Consider the following 18,218-nt stretch of genomic DNA (forward strand, 5'->3'; position numbering starts at 1 on the left):
TTTTGTTTGTCATTGATATTGTAAAAACTAATTATTTTTTTGCAAAAAAACAACAACAAAACAAAACTCTGGCGGATTTTACACCAGTCTTTTAAAATAAAGAGATTCTGGGGAAGTAAGAAGACGCTCGGCTAATGTGAAAATAAATGCATGTCTTGAAAAGTGGTATAAAGAGATATTTTATTTGCAGCCGTTTACCCTGTAAAGACATGAATTCTCAATCTCTGTTGCTGCATAGCATTACACTGGAAATAAAGTGCCTTGGGTGAATGACAGTAATTGTTTTAAACCAAAATCTAAACTCTCATTTTAAGAAATAAGAGTGTTGCCTGAGAAACAAGGGCGACGACAGATACTGCATTTCACAGAGAGAGAGAGGGAGGGAGGGATTTGTTTATTATATTTTCTTCCTGGTCAACTTCATTACCTGCACTGCAATGGGATTTCTCATTTGGATGGTCGTCAGCAAACCGGATAAATTAATCATTCTGTGCCCAGTATTGTCTTCTGAAGGAGAACACCAGCTTTCCAATCACACAGGCTAAGTTGAATAAATGCCCTGTAGGAACTGTGCAAAACCTGAACCTGGAACTAACATTTTTTTCCTGCCTAACTTCATGAAAAAGACCTATCTTTAGGGGCAATCACTCAATATATATATATTTTAAAAAAACATATTTACGGGTGTACCATTGTCTTGTTCTTAATTTGAAAGGGCTGTGTGAAACCTGTAAAGCCAGGCCTCAAAACTGGCCTGGTCTTGAAGGATTTATTTATTTAATTTATATACCACTTCATACTCCAATACAAATCCCTGAGCGGTTTACAAATCCCAACGGAAAGGAATTAATGTAAGAAATACAAAACAAATTCCACATTCAAAAGGAAAAAATGCTGCTACCGGTTGTCGTCACTGCAATTCCACATTTTAAGTAACATAATCAGATAAATCTCTCTAAACAATAAAAACAACTAAAAACCAGAAAAGCAGATCGTATATGTTATGTACTGAGTTGAATAGGATCCAAACTGCAGCAGTCTGATTGGTCCTAGAACAATAGGATCCAAATTGCAGCAGTCTGATTGGTCCTAGAACAATAGGATTCAGAATGCAGCAGTCTGATTGGTCCAAGAACAATGCAGCAGTATGATTGGTTGGCAGGAACCACCGAATCATGCTCCAGATATAAGTGAATCCACAACCTGATTGGCTTACAGTAGAATTCTAGAATTAACCAATCATGTGCAGCCCATTGTGTAAATAATGTATATAAAGCAGATACTTTGAGGGGACTTTCATTCATTCCTCCTCACCACTATGAGCTGAATAAAGAGCATGAAATCACTTTGCGACTCTGAGTATATTTCAGTATACAAAACATACAAAATGCATTGATACATCAAAATGCAACGTAATCACAATATAGCATTTGAGAAACTTGTTGATATTGCAAAAAGGAACATATAATGCAGTCACCAAAATCATTCACCTGCATTTACAGGACATGAGGAAAAGAATATCATTTGAATGTGCTAAGCACCATGCATCGACCTCTTAAGAACAGCTGTCAACATTTCCCTTTTTTAAGGGAAATTCCCTTATTCCAAATAGGATTCCTCGCAAGAAAAGGGGAAAGTTGACAGCTGTGCTTAAGATGGAGTGAGCTACGTACACAAGGAAAGAAAGAAAAGGCGAATTTTCCTGCACCCCAATTTAAATGTTAGAGCTTCCCCTGGGGTCTCATGGTTTTGCAAAGCCGGTCCCTGATACAGTCATACCTTGGGATGAATACGCTTCAGGTTAAGTATTTTCGGGTTGCGCTCCGCGGCGACCCGGAAGTAACAGAATGTGTTACTTCTGGGTTTCGTCGCTCGCGCATGCGCAGACGCTCAAAATGACGTCACGTGCATGCGCGGAAACGGCAAAACATGACCTGCGCAGTTGCGTGTTATGTTCGCTTCAGGATGCGAATGGGGCTCCGGAATGGATCCTGTTCGCATCCAGAGGTACCACTGTATTTGAACATTCACGTTCTTATCCCATCCCTTGGCAGCAGACCTATTGTGCAATTTAAGGATACCTTGTTTGGCTCTCATCTATAAGGCGATAAGATACAGTGCCATAAATACAGTGTTTTCAGCATCGACGTTTACTGCCAGGCAACCTCTAGCCAGTATTTTATTATTTGTTCCAAAGCCAAGAAGAATGGGCTTCAGATCGTATCTTTGCTTGGTCTTATTGAACATTTCAACTCTGTGCCATCAAGAGATAAATATGACCTTCTATTATCTGAGATTTAGAATGGAAATATGGCCCCCTCTGTAACATAATGCTTCTCCCACAGTATACCATGATTTCGCCCAGAAGTTCGTCTGAGAGAGCCAAGCTACACATTACACAGCAATTGTCTCTGCCCTTTTTTGGGGCACAACTTTGAAACTCTGTGGAAGGGGAAGCTCATTTGGGGAAATGATCTGGAGCTAGGAAAATGCAGGCTGAGAAAGGGGCCTACCACTCCCAATCTCTTCCTTTCGAAACCTCCTTTCCTGTTCAGAAAGGACACACCATATGTTTGCATACAACAGCATTTCCCAACCTGGTGCCCAGATGCTGTTGGATGCCATCTCTCAACATTTCAATCCCTTAGGAAAGGGATTGGAAATAAAACTGCCAATATCCTGAGGCCATAATGCAAATCTACAGTGTGACCACATTTGCGATGCTGTGTACAGTTCTGGTTGCAGTGTTTGGGAGCTTTTCGTTGAGAGAAAATGCAAGTAAGAGGTGACTTGAGAGAAGGGAATAAAAGGGCATGGGGCTTGGAGAAAGCAGACAAAGATAAGTTTTCTCCCTCTCTCATAGCACTAAGAATAGTCAACATCCAACAAAGATGAGTGTTGGAAGATTCAGGACAGATGATGATGATGATGATGATGATGATGATGATAACAATATTATTACCTGCTGCCTTGTGGGACATCTTCAGGAGAAGAAAAAGTTTCTACACAAATCCAGAGTGGAGTTGCTAAGATGATTGGATGACAACTTGTACACCTCCTTCGGGCAATTCCTGCAGCCAAGCTGGTGCCAAATGTATTGCTCTGCTTTCCTTTGGACCACATCAGAAAGGCCGAGGAGAAGAAGAAGAGGAGGAGGAGGAGTTGGAGTTGGAGTTGGAGTTTGGACTTGATATCCCACCTTTCACTCCCCTTAAGGAGTCTCAAAGCGGCTAACAATCTCCTTTCCCTTCCTCCCCCACAACAAACACTCTGTGAGGTGAGTGAGGCTGAGAGACTTCAAAGAAGTGTGACTAGCCCAAGGCCACCCAGCAGCTGCATGTGGAGGAGCGGGGAAGCGAACCCGGTTCACCAGATTACAAGTCTACTGCTCTTAACCACTACACCACGCTGAAGGGGGGGTCTTGTTGTCTAGCAAGCCCAGGACCTCCAAACACACTGCCCAGGCTTCCACCCCAGAGAGGCCACTTTGGTGCTGCTAAAACAATGCAGGAGGCAGCCACTTCAGCCACAGCAGGTGCTGTGATTCTCCAGCGGTTTGAATGCCGGAGGCACACTCCATCGTCTCTCGAGACAGACGGATGCCAACAATAATAATATATTTGTTTATACTCCGCCTCCCCACCCCTCACGGGACTCGAGATAACAGAAAGTATTTCTGAATGCAGAGCATAGTTAAACTATGAAAAACTCACTTTCACAGTGACCGCTGCCAACTTTAAAAGATACAGTGGTGCCCCGCAAGACGAATGCCTCGCAAGACGGAAAACCCGCTAGACGAAAGGGTTTTCCGTTTTGGAGGCGCTTCGCAAAACGAATTTCCCTATGGGCTTGCTTCGCAAGACGACAGCCCATAGGGAAATCTCCGGGACAGCGGGGAAGCGCAGCGCGTCTTCCCCACTGTCCTCGGACCTCCTCCCGCCGCCCGGCATCGGAACGAAGCTCCGATGCCGGGCGGGGGGGGGAACGCCTCCTCCCGCCGCGCGGCATCGGAACGAAGCTCCGATGCCGGGTGGGGGGGCGCCTCCTCCCGCCGTGCGGCATCGGAACGAAGCTCCGTACCTGTCCTGAAGGCTTGCGGTGGGGAGAAAAGCCCTTCTCCGCACCGCCAGCCTGGCAAGCGGTTTCCCTAGGAACGCATTAATTGATTTTCAATGCATTCCTATGGGAAACCGTGCTTCGCAAGACGAAAAACTCGCAAGAAGAAAAAACTTGCAGAACCAATTAATTTCGTCTTGCGAGGCACCACTGTAATTAGATACATTCACAGAGAATAGCATATTAACTGTATGTTTCTAAATACCATATTTCTAAATATGTTTGCTGGGAATCAAGGAAGACGAGACTGCTCTTGTGCTTGGGTCCGACATGAAGGGTTGTTGTGAATATAAAGAGAGAAAGAGGAAACCAAGCATTTGACCAACCCCCTTGAGGAGGAAGAGCAGAACAGGAATGGAATAAAAGGGTTTATACCAAAGCTGTTTTAGGTGCACGCCTAAAAATGCAAAGAGTAAATATGACAAATGCACCTGTAAACCTATGTATCGTCCAGGTGGCCTCATCAGGGAGGGAGCAGCAGTTGGTTGTACAGTGGTACCTTGGGTTAAGAACTTAATTCGTTCTGGAGGTCTGTTCTTAACCTGAAACTGTTCTTAACCTGAAGCACCACTTTAGCTAATGGGGCCTCCTGCTGCTGCCACGCTGCCGGAGCACGATTTCTGTTCTCATCCTAAAACAAAGTTCTTAACCCGAGGTACTATTTTTGGGTTAGCTGAGTCTGTAACCTGAAGCATATTTAACCTGAAGCGTATGTAACCTGAGGTACCACTGTACCTGATTGCTGAACGCCCATTCCACAAGAAGCCTAAGATTGCCTCTGTGTCGTGTGTGGAAAAGCTCAAATGGTTCCAGTCATAACCCCTATAATTAATAATGCCTTTTATTCAAATTGAAGAAGAGAGGGGGGCATTAAGGTGAGAAGAGATTGTCTTGTTTTGGAAGAGGAGAACATTTCAAAAGCAAACCCCATGATTATCCAGGCATTAAATAACCTGGTATAATTTCTCTGTGTGCTCTGCTCTTTCTCTCCCGTTAATTCCTCCTGAAGTTTATAGCGATCGTTCATTTCTCTGGCAACATGAAACAGATGATAACAGAACTCCCCTTTTGCTTTGGCTCTCTATCTAGCCTTTGCTGGAAGACCAGGAAAAGTCAGGAGAGGGGAAAATCTGCTGTCTTCCCCCGTGGTGCTCAGTGCTAAAGTAGCAAGAGAGCTTCTGAACCCTGATCCTTCTCCCTATGTGCTTTAAAGGGGTAATTAAGTGGATTTATGCTCGCCAGGAAAAATTCAGAAAGTGCAGGGAGTTGGGTGTGTCTATGTGAAGAGAGAGCATATTGAAACAAGCACACTTATCTGCCTAATCCTGTTACTCGTAATCTGGAAAGCACTAGATTCTGTGGATTGAGAAATGATTTGAGGAGGCTGGGAGTGGGATTTGACTTTGTTTTGTTGTTGTTTCCTTGAGGTGCATTAAATGACTGTGATGTCCGCTACTGTTTAGATGGCATTTCATGAGTGGAGTGCAACTCGGGTGCAAATTTACAGCTATCTTCAGATGTACGACTGTACACCGATCCTGGTCCGACTGCACTGGCTACCAGTTAGTTTCTGGGCCCAATTCTAAGTGCTGGTTTTGACCTATAAAGCCTTAAATGGCTCAGGACCACAATAGCTCAAGGACTGCCTCTTTCCTTATGAACCTACCCGGACCCTGAGATCATCTTCTGAGGCCCTTCTTTGTGTGCCTCCTCCTCAAGAGGTCCAGAGGGTGGCAACATGAGAACGGGGCCTTCTCTGCAGTGACTCCCCATCTGTGGAATGCTCTCCCCAGTGAAGTTTGCCTGGTGCCTTCATTATACACCTTTAGGTGCCAGACAAAAACGTTCCTTTTTAACCAGGCCTTTGGTTGATCCGATTTACATCCTATGCCCTTTTAAAACATGTTTTTTTGGGGGAGCTATTGGGTTGTTGTTGTTGTTTGTTTAATGTATTTTGTGGTTTTATATCTTTATTTTATTCTGTGAACTGCCCTGAGACCCCCAGGTATAGGGTGGTATATTAATAATAATAATAATAAATAACAACAACAACAACAACAACCTGCCCAGCTAGGTGGATGGGTCTAAGGCCTCTAGCTTTTGGGTCTCCAGCTTTGGAACTACAATTCCCATCATCCCTGACCACTAGTCCTGCTAGCTAGGGATGATGGGAGTTGTAATCCAAAAACAGTTGAGAACCTAGGTTTGGGAAACAAAGCATTATACTGAGGCAGACCTACCGGTCAGTCTAGCTCATATTGCATGCAATGGCTGGCAGTGATTCTTCAAGTTCTCATGTAGGAGTTTCTCCCAGCCCTACCTGGAAGTGTCAGGGGTTGAACTAGAGACCTTCTGCAGGCAAGACAGATGATCTACCACTGAGCTATGGCAGCTTTGGGGCCTTTGTGCCCCTGTATTAATGGGCTAGGCTCAAACTTAAATGACCTCATAGAGAAATTCATGGAGGTTAAGTGTAGGGGCACCATTCATTAGGGGTAAAACTATCACTCCATAGACTGTCTCCTGGCAGGAAAGTACATTTCGCTATAACAGAGGAGGGAAGAAAAGGGATGCAGAGCAGTAACTTTTGGCACAATCTCCCCTTGCAGCTGCTCATTGGGAGAAACTGTAATAAAGAACTTGTACCTGAGTTTGCTTATTTCCTCCTCCCCTCCAATCCATGTTCCTTTCATGCCGCGCCTTTTCAGATTCTAAACCTGAGGGCAGGAACTGCATTATTTTTTTTCTATTTAAGGATCTGTAAACCAGCCTGGGGGGACGTGGGTGGCACTGTGGTCTAAACCAGTGTTTTTCAACCTTTTTTTGGGCAAAGGCACACTTGTTTCATGAAAAAAATCACGAGGCGCACCACCACTGTGTACGGAGAGGGAGATGTCAGAGCCCCGCTGCTCTCTATGGGGAATCGGATGAGAGCGGACCACCTGTCCGCTCTCATCCGATCCCATCTGATCTGATCCCCACCCAGGACGGATGGAAAATATGGTGGACACAGTCCGGCGCCCGCCTAGTGGGCGAAAATTTGACTTTTTTTTTTAATCTTTCGAATTTTTCAATTTTTCCCATGGCACACCAGGCAACATCTCGCGGCACACTAGTGTGCCGCGGAACAGTGGTTGAAAAACACTGGTCTAAACCACTGAGCCTAGGGCTTGCCAATCAGAAGGTCAGCATTTCGAATCTCTGCGATGAGGTGAGCTCCCGTTGTTCGGTCCCAGCTTCTGCCCACCTAGCAGTTCAAAAGCATGTCAAAGTGCAGGTAGATAAATAGGTAGTGCTCCAGCGGTAAGGTAAACAGCATTTCCGTGCGCTGCTCTGGTTTGCCAGAAGCGGCTTAGTCCTGCTGGCCACATGACCCAGAAAAACTGTCTGCGGACAAACGTTGGCTCCCTCGGCCAGTAAAGCGAGATGAGCGCCGCAACCCCAGAGTCGGCCGTGACTGGACCAAACGGTCAAGGGTCCCTTTACTTTTAAACCAACCTGGGAGCCTTCCCCTGTACCCATTGTCCCTATCAGTTTCCAAGCTGCAACTTATTATTTTATTTTTTCAAAAGGTGGGTTATGTTGGGCAAGGATGGTGATCTTTAATCCGCTTTAAAAATGCAAATCTAAAGTTCTGGGACGTGCTTGGATCCTTCCTGCAAAATACGGAGTCTGGAGGCATTTTTCGAAGGACTAGGTGTGCTTCTGAAAGCGGAATAGCTCCTGCAATCAGGAGTTCACTGCGAATAATTGCGGTACCTTTTCTTCCTCTTGTTTCCAGCTGCAGTCAGAAAAATGTGGCTCAGAATTAGGGCACAAGAAAGGGCCTCCCCGCTTCCTTCTTCTATGTCCTCCTTCCCTCACCTGAATTCTGCTGGGAGCCAGCTGCTGTTGCTCCCTTAGGTTTAACACCTCCAAACCTAGCCCACGCTATCAGCACTTACATGTTCTCCGCTGTAATAATAGGGCTGGGGATTGGGGAAGAGAAGAAAGCAGGGCTGCTGAAACCTGGGAGCTCCTTTTCTCTCCCCCCCCCCCCACTTCCCACATAGTAAATGTTGTGAGAAGAAGTACTCATCACCTATCAGTCTGTGCAGGATGAAAGGAAACATCCCTGGTTCTTTATCACAGTGAAAAGGAGGGGACAGAGATGGTTTTCTAATGGTTTGATTTCACAGGCTTTTGTGCCGCTTAAGTACTATTCAACTTCTTCCAAATCTCCAGAGGGGGAGTTTCCATGTGGCCAGGCAGGTCTATTTTTATCAGCTCAGCCAGATCATACAAAAAAAAAAAAAAAAGCCCTATCTGACCAGATATCTAGCTAAACCCTGGCAGAGATGCAAACAATAGGTTACTTCTTCCACTCCCAAGATTACACACAAAAATAAAATAATACGCGTTGCTTTCATCCCATACATTCAGAAGCAACCACTACACTTATCTCTTTCTTTCTCGACTCCAGGGGCTATCGCGTCTTCTTAATAAGGATTTGCACCTGGGAATTGCAAGCGTCAGCCGCAGATACAACTTCTTTCTGATAGTGAAGAAACAATTTCGGTTGCAGCTTAGGAACACGGGAAACCGACTTATACTCTGCCAAACCACCTGTCCATTCAGTTCAATACTGTCAACAGTGACAGGCATCGGCAGGAGTCTGGAGATATTGGAGACTGACGCCAGATACCGAGGTTTGATCAGGATGAGGAGGGGAAAGAGATGCTGAGGAAATCAATGTGGAAACCTTTCTGGCATAATCCTTGGAGATGGGGTGGCCATGTTCAGAGGAAAGCTCACCTCCCCATTAGCAAGCTTTCTCCCTGAGAATCTTTGATTAGGTGCAAGGGTAATTATAGTGAATTAACTTGGTGGTGACATTTTGAAAATAACGTGCTATGCACACAGCATCACTGGTGAGTTCTCACAGGATTCTTAGCGCTGGAGAAAGAAACTGGACTTTTCTCTCTCTCCCAGAAAAGCATATGTGCATTTAACAGTCTCAGCACAGAAAGGTTCATTGGAACCACACGAGAAGCAAATATTAAGCTACATGGCACTCAAATGCAAGAAGTTCAGATAAAAGCCAAATTAAGCCAATAAAACACAATTAAGATGCAGGAAAGAGAATTCCTCTTTGGAGTGGACATATCCTGCGACGCCAGATTTATTAGAGGATCTGGCGTGGGCTTGGCAAACCACACTGCCCAAAGGAAACAAAATCAACCACAACATCAAAGCCGTCAAACTGACCTGAACAACAATAAAAGACCCAGTCATAGGGAGGTGATGTGCATTGTTCCCAACATAGGAGCCTACTCCTAGGGGCCAAGGTCCCTTTGCCCCCCCCCATTACATATTTGAGGGAACTGTCCTCGTCCCCCCCAGTTGATGGGAATTGCCATTCAAATGGGGGGGGTGCCACATCTTGCAATCGGTTATGTGGAGTGGGGCTTGTCTGGACCCTCCCAATATTTTATTTACGTTGGCACCCCTGGTTCCCAATGAGCAGGAGGAAGTGACAGTTCCCTAAACCACTTCCTGATCAGGACTGTACTAGTATAAAACATTTTCCCCTGAGGAAGAAATCTTCCCGGGCAATGAAGGGCATATGAAATCCACACTGTGACTTTCCTAGTTGTTGGAAGCAAGTTGTTGCAAGCTTACTGTCTGCATGTGAAACATGGACCACTTATAAACATCATCTCCAACTCCTTGAAAGATTCTATCAATGGTGTCTCCATTAAATAAGCATTGTCCTAGAAATATATATAAAAAATAAATAAATTGTCCAGTAGCACCTTAGAGACCAACTATGTTTGTTCTTGGTATGAGCTTTCGTGTGCATGCACACTTATTCAGATACACACAATACACACATGCACACGAAAGCTCATATCAAGAACAAACTTAGTTGGTCTCTAAGGTGCCACCGGACAATTTTGTAAATTTTTTTTAATATATTTCAACTGCATCAGACCAACATGGATACCTACCTGAATCTACTACCTGTACAATGTTTTTTTTAGGTGCCTTTCAGCAATTGAACTCAACAATTAACAAAAGCTAATATTGTTTTAAGTTGGCTTTAACACATTGGAGTTAGCTTCATCATCACGTAAGTGCTATCCGGACACCAATTAACACCTGGCTGATTGGGATCCTCACTGAGTTATCCACAGTATTGAGTCATTCCCATACATAAAAGGCATTGCTGGGGTTGGAATAAAACTTACAATGTTTGCCATTGTGTTTGCCTTTATAGCACAGACCTGCACTCATACCACATTAACAGTCCTAGATAATACTGCCCACTCACAACACAAAGAGCTCATAACCCACCTACTCTCAGCAGCCAGAAACATCATAGCCAGACACTGGAGAGACCAGTCAGGAGTAAGCATGGACCAATGGTATCAGACAGTATGGGTGTTACGGAAAAATCTAGGTGTGAGGCTGCTCAGTCCCCCAGCTCGTCGGGCAGAGCCCACGGTCCCTGTGGAATAAAGGAAGGAGTCCAGCCACCAACCGGAGCAAATAGCTGTAGACCAAAGTTTATTGCACAACAGGTTCAAAGAGGAATTTTGAACCCCGAGGATGGGGTGACAAGGACTTAACTTTCCCACCATATCCCAGAATACAGTTCGTACAGCATCATTGCTACATCACTTACATGTCACAAAAGGGGAGGGGTAGACAGGGGTTATACTAGTTTAACCTTGGCAAACATGTCCAGACAAGTCCTTGGTGCAAGATTAGCATAAGCAGACATGTCAGGGCAAGACCCAGGTATAAGATTAGCATAGGCAAACATCTCTAAAGTCCCACCACCCAAAGTACAATAGAACTTCCTTTGCATGTCTGGACCCCTTGGCAAGTCTGGGGATGAGATTGGGCTTTCCTTGGCCAACAATCAGCTCAGCAATTGTCACCTCTGGGCACTTCCTGGGGTAGGAGGCGTGTATAAACGGCCTCAGTCCTGTATACCTGAAGGAGCGTCTCCACCCCCATCGTTCAGCCCGGACACTGAGATCCAGCGCCGAGGGCCTTCTGGCGGTTCCCTCATTGCGAGAAGTGAGGCTACAGGGAACCAGACAGAGGGCCTTCTCAGTAGTGGCGCCCGCCCTGTGGAACGCCCTCCCATCAGATGTCAAAGAGATAAATAATTACCTGACATTCAGAAGACATCTTAAGGCAGCCCTGTTCAGGGAAGTTTTTAATATGTAACGCTGTACTGTTTTAACACTGATTGGGAGCCGCCCAGAGTGGCTGGGGAAACTCAGCCAGATGGGCGGGGTATAAATAATAATAAATTATTATTATTATTATTATTATTATTATTATTATTATTATTATACATGTCCGCAGGCTTGGGGAGGTGGCAGGGAAAAGAGTCATTTTTTCCAAGGTCAAAATAGTGTTGAAATGGAGGAAACTGGCCAAGGAGTTGATTTTATATGATTGTTAAAGCTAGGTAACTTCCCTGAGCTGTTAAGTCAAAAGGATACATTTATGCATAATATTTGTAACATTTAACAACTTTAAAGATGTCCCCCCACCCCATAATTTCCGTAACAACGAGAAACAGCCTTATTAGAAAAACTAACTGAAACTTACACAGGGACACATAGAAGAAGATGCCTTCACTGGCAAATGTTAAAACCATAGTGTCTTGGACCCAGGGCAAGAGCTGATGTCTTAGGCATTCTGTATGCTTTTCTTACAAAGAGATGGGTTTCACGATTGAATCCTCCACTGGAGTCAACTCCAGGGGGGCCTGTGGGTACTTTGGCACCCACAATAATATATTTGTGGGGGCTGGGGCCCTCAAAGTCAATGGGCAAAGTTGAAGGCCTTCACTGTGAGCAGCCACAATCTTCGGCAGCTACGGAATCCTCTATTCATAGGTCAACCTGCCTCGCCGAAACCTTGTGTCCTCGTAAAGTTGTAAGGACCTGTCAGAAAATAAAAAAGATGGAGACATCTGTATACAGGGCAATAAAGAAGCAGTTTACGGCGCTTCCCAGCATTAAGCCTTTTACCGAAAACAAGACATGCCATCTCTGTGAATTAGCTGCAGCACTTGGCATCGACTGTGTTAGTTTAAAGGTTTGCATCGAATCGTTAACCTTTATTATTATCGAGATCCCCATTGCAGGTGGTGTTAGACATACCTCATGCCATACCAGCTAATTAAGCCTGATAATACAGTTTTGCCAGGCAGGTCAAGAAATTATTTTCCCCAACAGTCTCTCTCATTACATTCAGGATTTCCAGTTCTGTTTCAATTTGGAAATGGATAATGCGGTCTTAAAATGTGTCTCTTCATAACAAGCAGATGTGCTGATCTGGAGAGAATGTAGCAGCAAAAACAGTGAGACCTCGAGACTCTCTTTTCGACTTCAGAGCTGAAACCCAGAACCCTGATCGAGATTCTTCAAAGCACCACACTGTACCATTGTGTATAAAGCACATAAATTCATTCTTCCACTTTGGTTTTAGCAATTACTTCCCTCCCAATGACATCTCAGCTTATAAAATCAGGATATGAATACATTTTGTCACATGAAGACCTGTCTGTCCTGTGGAAATATAGCTAGATTTTGTGCAATAGCCGTAAGTCAAAGAAAGCAAAAGATTATACAGTTCCACAAACCAGTCGTAAATTGAGACAGCTCACAGTCAAATTCCTCTTTTTTAAAAAACAAACTTTTAATGGGATCCATATTTCCTTGGACACCTATTTTAAATCTATTTAATTAGTATATTGATTGTTAAATTCCACTTTGACTGTTTTAATGTTTATGTAAAAATTAACCTGAAATTCTGGTTTTTACTAGGGTGGCTGTTTACCTGTAATAATAAACATTTATTCATTCGTTCCATCCTGTAGATGTAAAATAATGGAGACAATGCCTCAGACCTCATGTCTGGAGACTTCATACAGCTTCACTCTGATTGGAGAATGTTAGCCATATGAAAGTATTCCTGCCCACTGGTGTGCACTGAGATCAGGCAACTTGGAAGCACATCCACCCATGCAGATGGGCACGGCAAATGTGCAAATAAAAAGGTAACGGGACCCCTGACCATTAGGTCCAGTCGTGGCCGACTCTAGGGTTGCGGCGCTCATCTCGCTTTATTGGCTGAGGGAGCTGGCGTACAGCTTCCGGGTCATGTGGCCAGCATGACTAAGCCGCTTCTGGCGAACCAGAGCAGTGCACAGAAACACCGTTTACCTTCCCACCGGAGTAGTACTTATTTATCTACTTGCACTTCATGCTTTCAAACTGCTAGGTTGGCAGGAGCTGGGACCAAGCAACAGGAGCTCATCCCATCACATCCACCCATGCAGATGGGCACGGCAAATGTGCAAATAAAAAGGTAAAGGGACCCCTGACCATTAGGTCTAGTCGTGGCTGACTCTAGGGTTGTGGCGCTCATCTCGCTTTATTGGCCAAGGGAGCTGGCGTACAGCTTCCAGGCCATGCAGCCAGCATGACTAAGCCGCTTCTGGCGAACCAGAGCAGCACACAGAAACACCGTTTACCTTCCCGCCGGAGTAGTACTTATTTATCTACTTGCACTTCATGCTTTCAAACTGCTAGGTTGGCAGGAGCAGGGACCGAGCAACGGGAGCTCATCCCATCGTGGGGATTCGAACCACCGACCTTCAAATAGATAAATAAAATAAAAATGTGGTTTGAAACACAGTGGAGGCAAACCATCTTGCTGTGCTTTTTATTTTTATTATTATTATTTATGTACTTTATTTATGATTTTCAATTTTATACATTTCAATAATTTTACAATCATTTTAGCATTTCAAAACTCGGCTTCCTTCCCCCTCTTTCTGCAGTTCCTTCAATTTATTTTTAAGACTTTCTGCATATCCAAATTAACTTAATTTGCTCCTTCATTCATCTACTTTAAATATATACTCTTGTATAGCTGGGGGTTATTACAATAATCCTGCCAATGTTCTTATCTGTTTACAGTTTGTTTGTAAATATTCCATTATAAACCATTTCCATTCTTTTATAAAAAGTTTGTTATCTTGATTTCTTATTTTTCCGGTAAGTTTCACCATTTCTACATATTCATAGCTGTCAACTTTTCCCTTTTTTAAAGGGAAATTCCCTTATTCCCAAAAGGGAAAAGTTGACAGCTATGTACATATTCCATAAGTTTTTGTATCCATTCTTCTTTTGCTGGGACTTCTTTCCATTTTTGCTGTGTTTTAAGCCCATATTGCGAACACAACCTCCATTAAAATGGCATGTGGAGAGTGCTATAAAATCTATGCTTCCCTGCAAGAAATTATGCCAGAGAGTATGGGATCTGCAGTTTCTCCTGCCTCCCAGTTCAATCCAGGGAGCAGGGCAAATTACAATTCCCATGGTAAGAACAATATTTCTAAGTGTGCTGAGGAACTGGAAGACAAGAGAGGCACCAGATACAGTGGTACCTCGGGTTAAGTACTTAATTCGTTCCGGAGGTCTGTTCTTAACCTGAAACTGTTCTTAACCCCAACTTTAGCTAATGGGGCCTCCTGCTGCCGCTGGAGCACGATTTCTGTTCTCATCCTGAAGCAAAGTTCTTAACCTGAAGCACTATTTCTGGGTTAGCGGAGTCTATAACCTGAAGCTTATGTAACCTGAAGCGTATGTAACCCAAGGTACCACTGTATGGCTTTTCCAGCCTTCCCTGGGAATATTAAGGGGGCGCGACACCCATCACGGAACAGGATACCAAAGTATAAAAAATGCACAGAAATCCCAATTGGTTTGTTGAGACAAGCCATTTGCCTAATGTCTATCACCACCTGTGGGTTTATCCACACTTTTTGCCCTGCTTTTTCCAGGAACCTGTGCCTTAATGTTCCATGTCCGAGTGTGGGGTTTTTTCTTTTCTTTTGCCCCAACCAAGCTTTCCCCATGAAAACCCATTCTTTAAAGCCAAATCAGAGCAAACATCAATTCGGATTTTCCACGGATTGACATTTGCTCCGATTGAGCTTTAAAGAGTGTTTTTAGGGAGGAAAGCTCTGGAACAACGACAAAAAGGAGTGGCGCTCAGAGAAGGAACTTGGTCGTTGACCATGCCTGGAAAGAGCAGAGCAAAGGTAAGTGTGAGTAATCCCTATATCTTACAGCTCTTTACATGGGATCTTTCTTCTGACTGTATTCACTATGCCATACAAAAATAGGAAGAGGCGTGGCCTGTTCAATTGGGGATTTCCTGACGTGTATAAAACACACACTTCCTTGCAGTCATTGCTACGTTTGCAACCAAACCAAACTAACTTAACTCCTTCCTTGTGTAATTGGAAATCTCTCCTGTCCATATAGTTAAAGCTATGGTTTTCCCAGTAGTGATGTATGGCAGTGAGAGCTGGACCATAAAGAAAGCTGATCGCCGAAGAATTGATGCTTTTGAATTATGGTGCTGGAGGAGACTCTTGAGAGTCCCATGGACTGCAAGAAGATCAAACCTATCCATTCTGAAGGAAATCAGCCCTGAGTGCTCACTGGAAGGACAGATCCTGAAGCTGAGGCTCCAGTACTTTGGCCACCTCATGAGAAGAGAAGACTCCCTGGAAAAGACCCTGATGTTAGGAAAGATGGAGGGCACAAGGAGAAGGGGACGACAGAGGACAAGATGGTTGGACAGTGTTCTCGAAGCTACGAACATGAGTTTGACCAAACTGCGGGAGGCAGTGGAAGACAGGAGTGCCTGGCGTGCTCTCGTCCACGGGGTCACGAAGAGTCGGACACGACTAAACGACAACTTGTGAATAAGCTCAGTTCTTAGGGTTGCCATATTTCAAATAGTGAAAATCCGGACAGAAAAGCATTTTTGGCCAAAGTTGCTGAGCTTGGGGGAGGCAGGGGCTTTTCTTAGTTTTGTCCAAAGTTGTTCAGCTCTTTTGGCAAAATTGCAAAAAATTGCCGTTTTGGGCCGATTTTATGGAAAAATGGAAACAAAGGCACTGTCAACATGGGCTGCGTCCAGATTTTCCTGGACATTTGGGTGATCACTGCCCGGACACTGCTGCTGACTGCAGTATTCCGGATATATCCAGAAAATTCTGGACGTATGGCAACCCTGTCGGTTCTGGATTTAAAAACCACAGCCAGATTTCTTTAAAATCTACAGAAATGAAACAAAAGGACCACCAGATCTCTCTGAACTTCTAGCAATCTTTAGCATTTGGGGAACTCCCGGGCTAGTGCCGCAACTGGAGAAAGATGTTGATAAACTGGAAAGGGTTGTAAAATGAGTCATGAGGCTCACAAAGCATCTAGAGGAGGTTTCCCCTACAATTTTCTGTTTCTATGGAAATGCAGCTTTGGGAGTGGGCAATTTAAAGGAGAGTGGAGAGTGCAGATGAGTTTAACCCTTTGTCCACTTGCCATTTCTCTGCTCTAAATCACACCACCCCTTTCCCCATCATAAGCAGAAGGGAGGATCATTCTGGCATTAAAAACACACACACACACACAATATTCTACTTATTTGAATTGTTATTGTGTATATCACCAACAACTGGAGATAGAAGGGAATAAAGGTAGATAAATCACTCTGACATTAAACCCCCCCCCCAATATTCTGCTTATTTGAATTGTTATTGTGTATATCACCAACTGTCTTCTACTGGAGACAGAAGGGAATAAACTTAGATAAATAAATGTGAGCAGAATTGTGGGTCCCATAAAATCAGTGAGTCTTTAAAGAAATTCTGTTTTCCCCAACCCAATATTAGGTGAATCAGATTATATTGTTACATGGTTAGGCTTACTGGCCCAATCAGTAGTGGATGACACAATCAAATGACAGCACAAAGCTGACCTCTTGACAACTGAGTCCAGTTTTCTTCGGGGGGGGGGATACAGGGGTAGGCATACCCCTAAACATTTTGTGAATCTAAGTTTGGCCTCAGTGAGGGGCAGTACAGTGGTACCTCAGGTTACATACACTTCAGGTTACATACACTTCAGGTTACAGGCTCCGCTAACCCAGGAATAGTGCTTCAGGTTAAGAACTTTACTTCAGAATAAAAACAGAAATCGAGCTCAGGCGGCGCGGCGGCAGCAGGAGGCCCCATTAGCTAAAGTGGTGCTTCAGGTTAAGAACAGTTTCAGGTTAAGAACGGACCTCCGGAACAAATTAAGTACTTAACCCGAGGTACTACTGTAGAGTAGGGGAATGAGAATAACCCTAAACATTTTTTTAAGGGAAAAAAGCACTGACTGAGTCACTGCTGTTTCTTTGAAAGGAGAAGCCTCTCTGCCACCTCCTCTCTCCTTCCCTAATAATAATAATAATAATAATAATAATAATAATAATAATAATATATTTATACCCCCCCCCCCTTCTGGTTGGATTTCCCCAGCCACTCCCAGGACGCAGCAATGACTCACAGCAGACTTCAAACATGAGGTCAGGTAAGCACCACTGCCCCAAGACTGCACTGATTTGGGGCGAGGTCTTGCCCAGAATCGTGTGAGATCTTGTACACTCCACGGGATCTCGTGTGATTTCAGGTGAGATCTTATCCCAAATCTCTCAGCATCGGTGCCAAAGGTGGCAGCACTTCTCCACTGCTGGTGGAGGCAGCGGGGCAGGCAGGGCACCCAAGGGCATGCCACCTCAAGGTCTTCTGCCTCCTGAAGCAATGGCCTCACCTGCCTCATGCTTGGGCCGGCTCTGACTGTGAGGAAAATATCTTCCTCCTTGGATGGATCAGTGCATTTCTACCATCTACAATGCTGACAGGTTCTCTTATAATTTCTTTTCTCTTGTTTGGTGCCCTAATACATACTTCATTAGCGCCTTCTGCATTTTTGACAGAATGCTTTATTTCCCCCTCTACAGGTCGTTAAATCTCTATTGATTCCAAGCAATTGGTTCTCCACGCTATCTGTGCTTTGTTATAAATTAGTAATACATGATGGGAGTTTATTTAGCTTCCCGTCAGATACCATTAATGGCACCATGTAAAATGCTGAATTTTTAGTTTCTCTTTTCAAGGATACTTCTTCGGGCGGCATTTTGTTACAGGCTGCAGTTGACACTGATTGGCCTCGGTAGTAGCAGTGCAAAGC

At 44.3% G+C, this 18,218-nt stretch overlaps 1 long non-coding RNA gene across 1 annotated transcript; it reads left to right on the top strand.

The window, feature by feature from the left end:
- Nucleotides 1-5,627: 5,627 nt before the first annotated feature.
- Nucleotides 5,628-9,158, top strand: LOC310690250. Its single transcript, XR_014518012.1, has 2 exons — nucleotides 5,628-5,678; nucleotides 8,579-9,158. It is a non-coding gene; the product is annotated as an uncharacterized lncRNA (long non-coding RNA).
- The last annotated feature ends 9,060 nt before the right edge of the window (nucleotides 9,159-18,218 follow it).

The sequence above is a fragment of the Podarcis liolepis genome, assembly GCF_965112155.1.
Source record: "Podarcis liolepis genome assembly, chromosome: 12".
In the NCBI taxonomy this organism is placed as follows: Eukaryota; Metazoa; Chordata; class Lepidosauria; order Squamata; family Lacertidae; genus Podarcis; species Podarcis liolepis.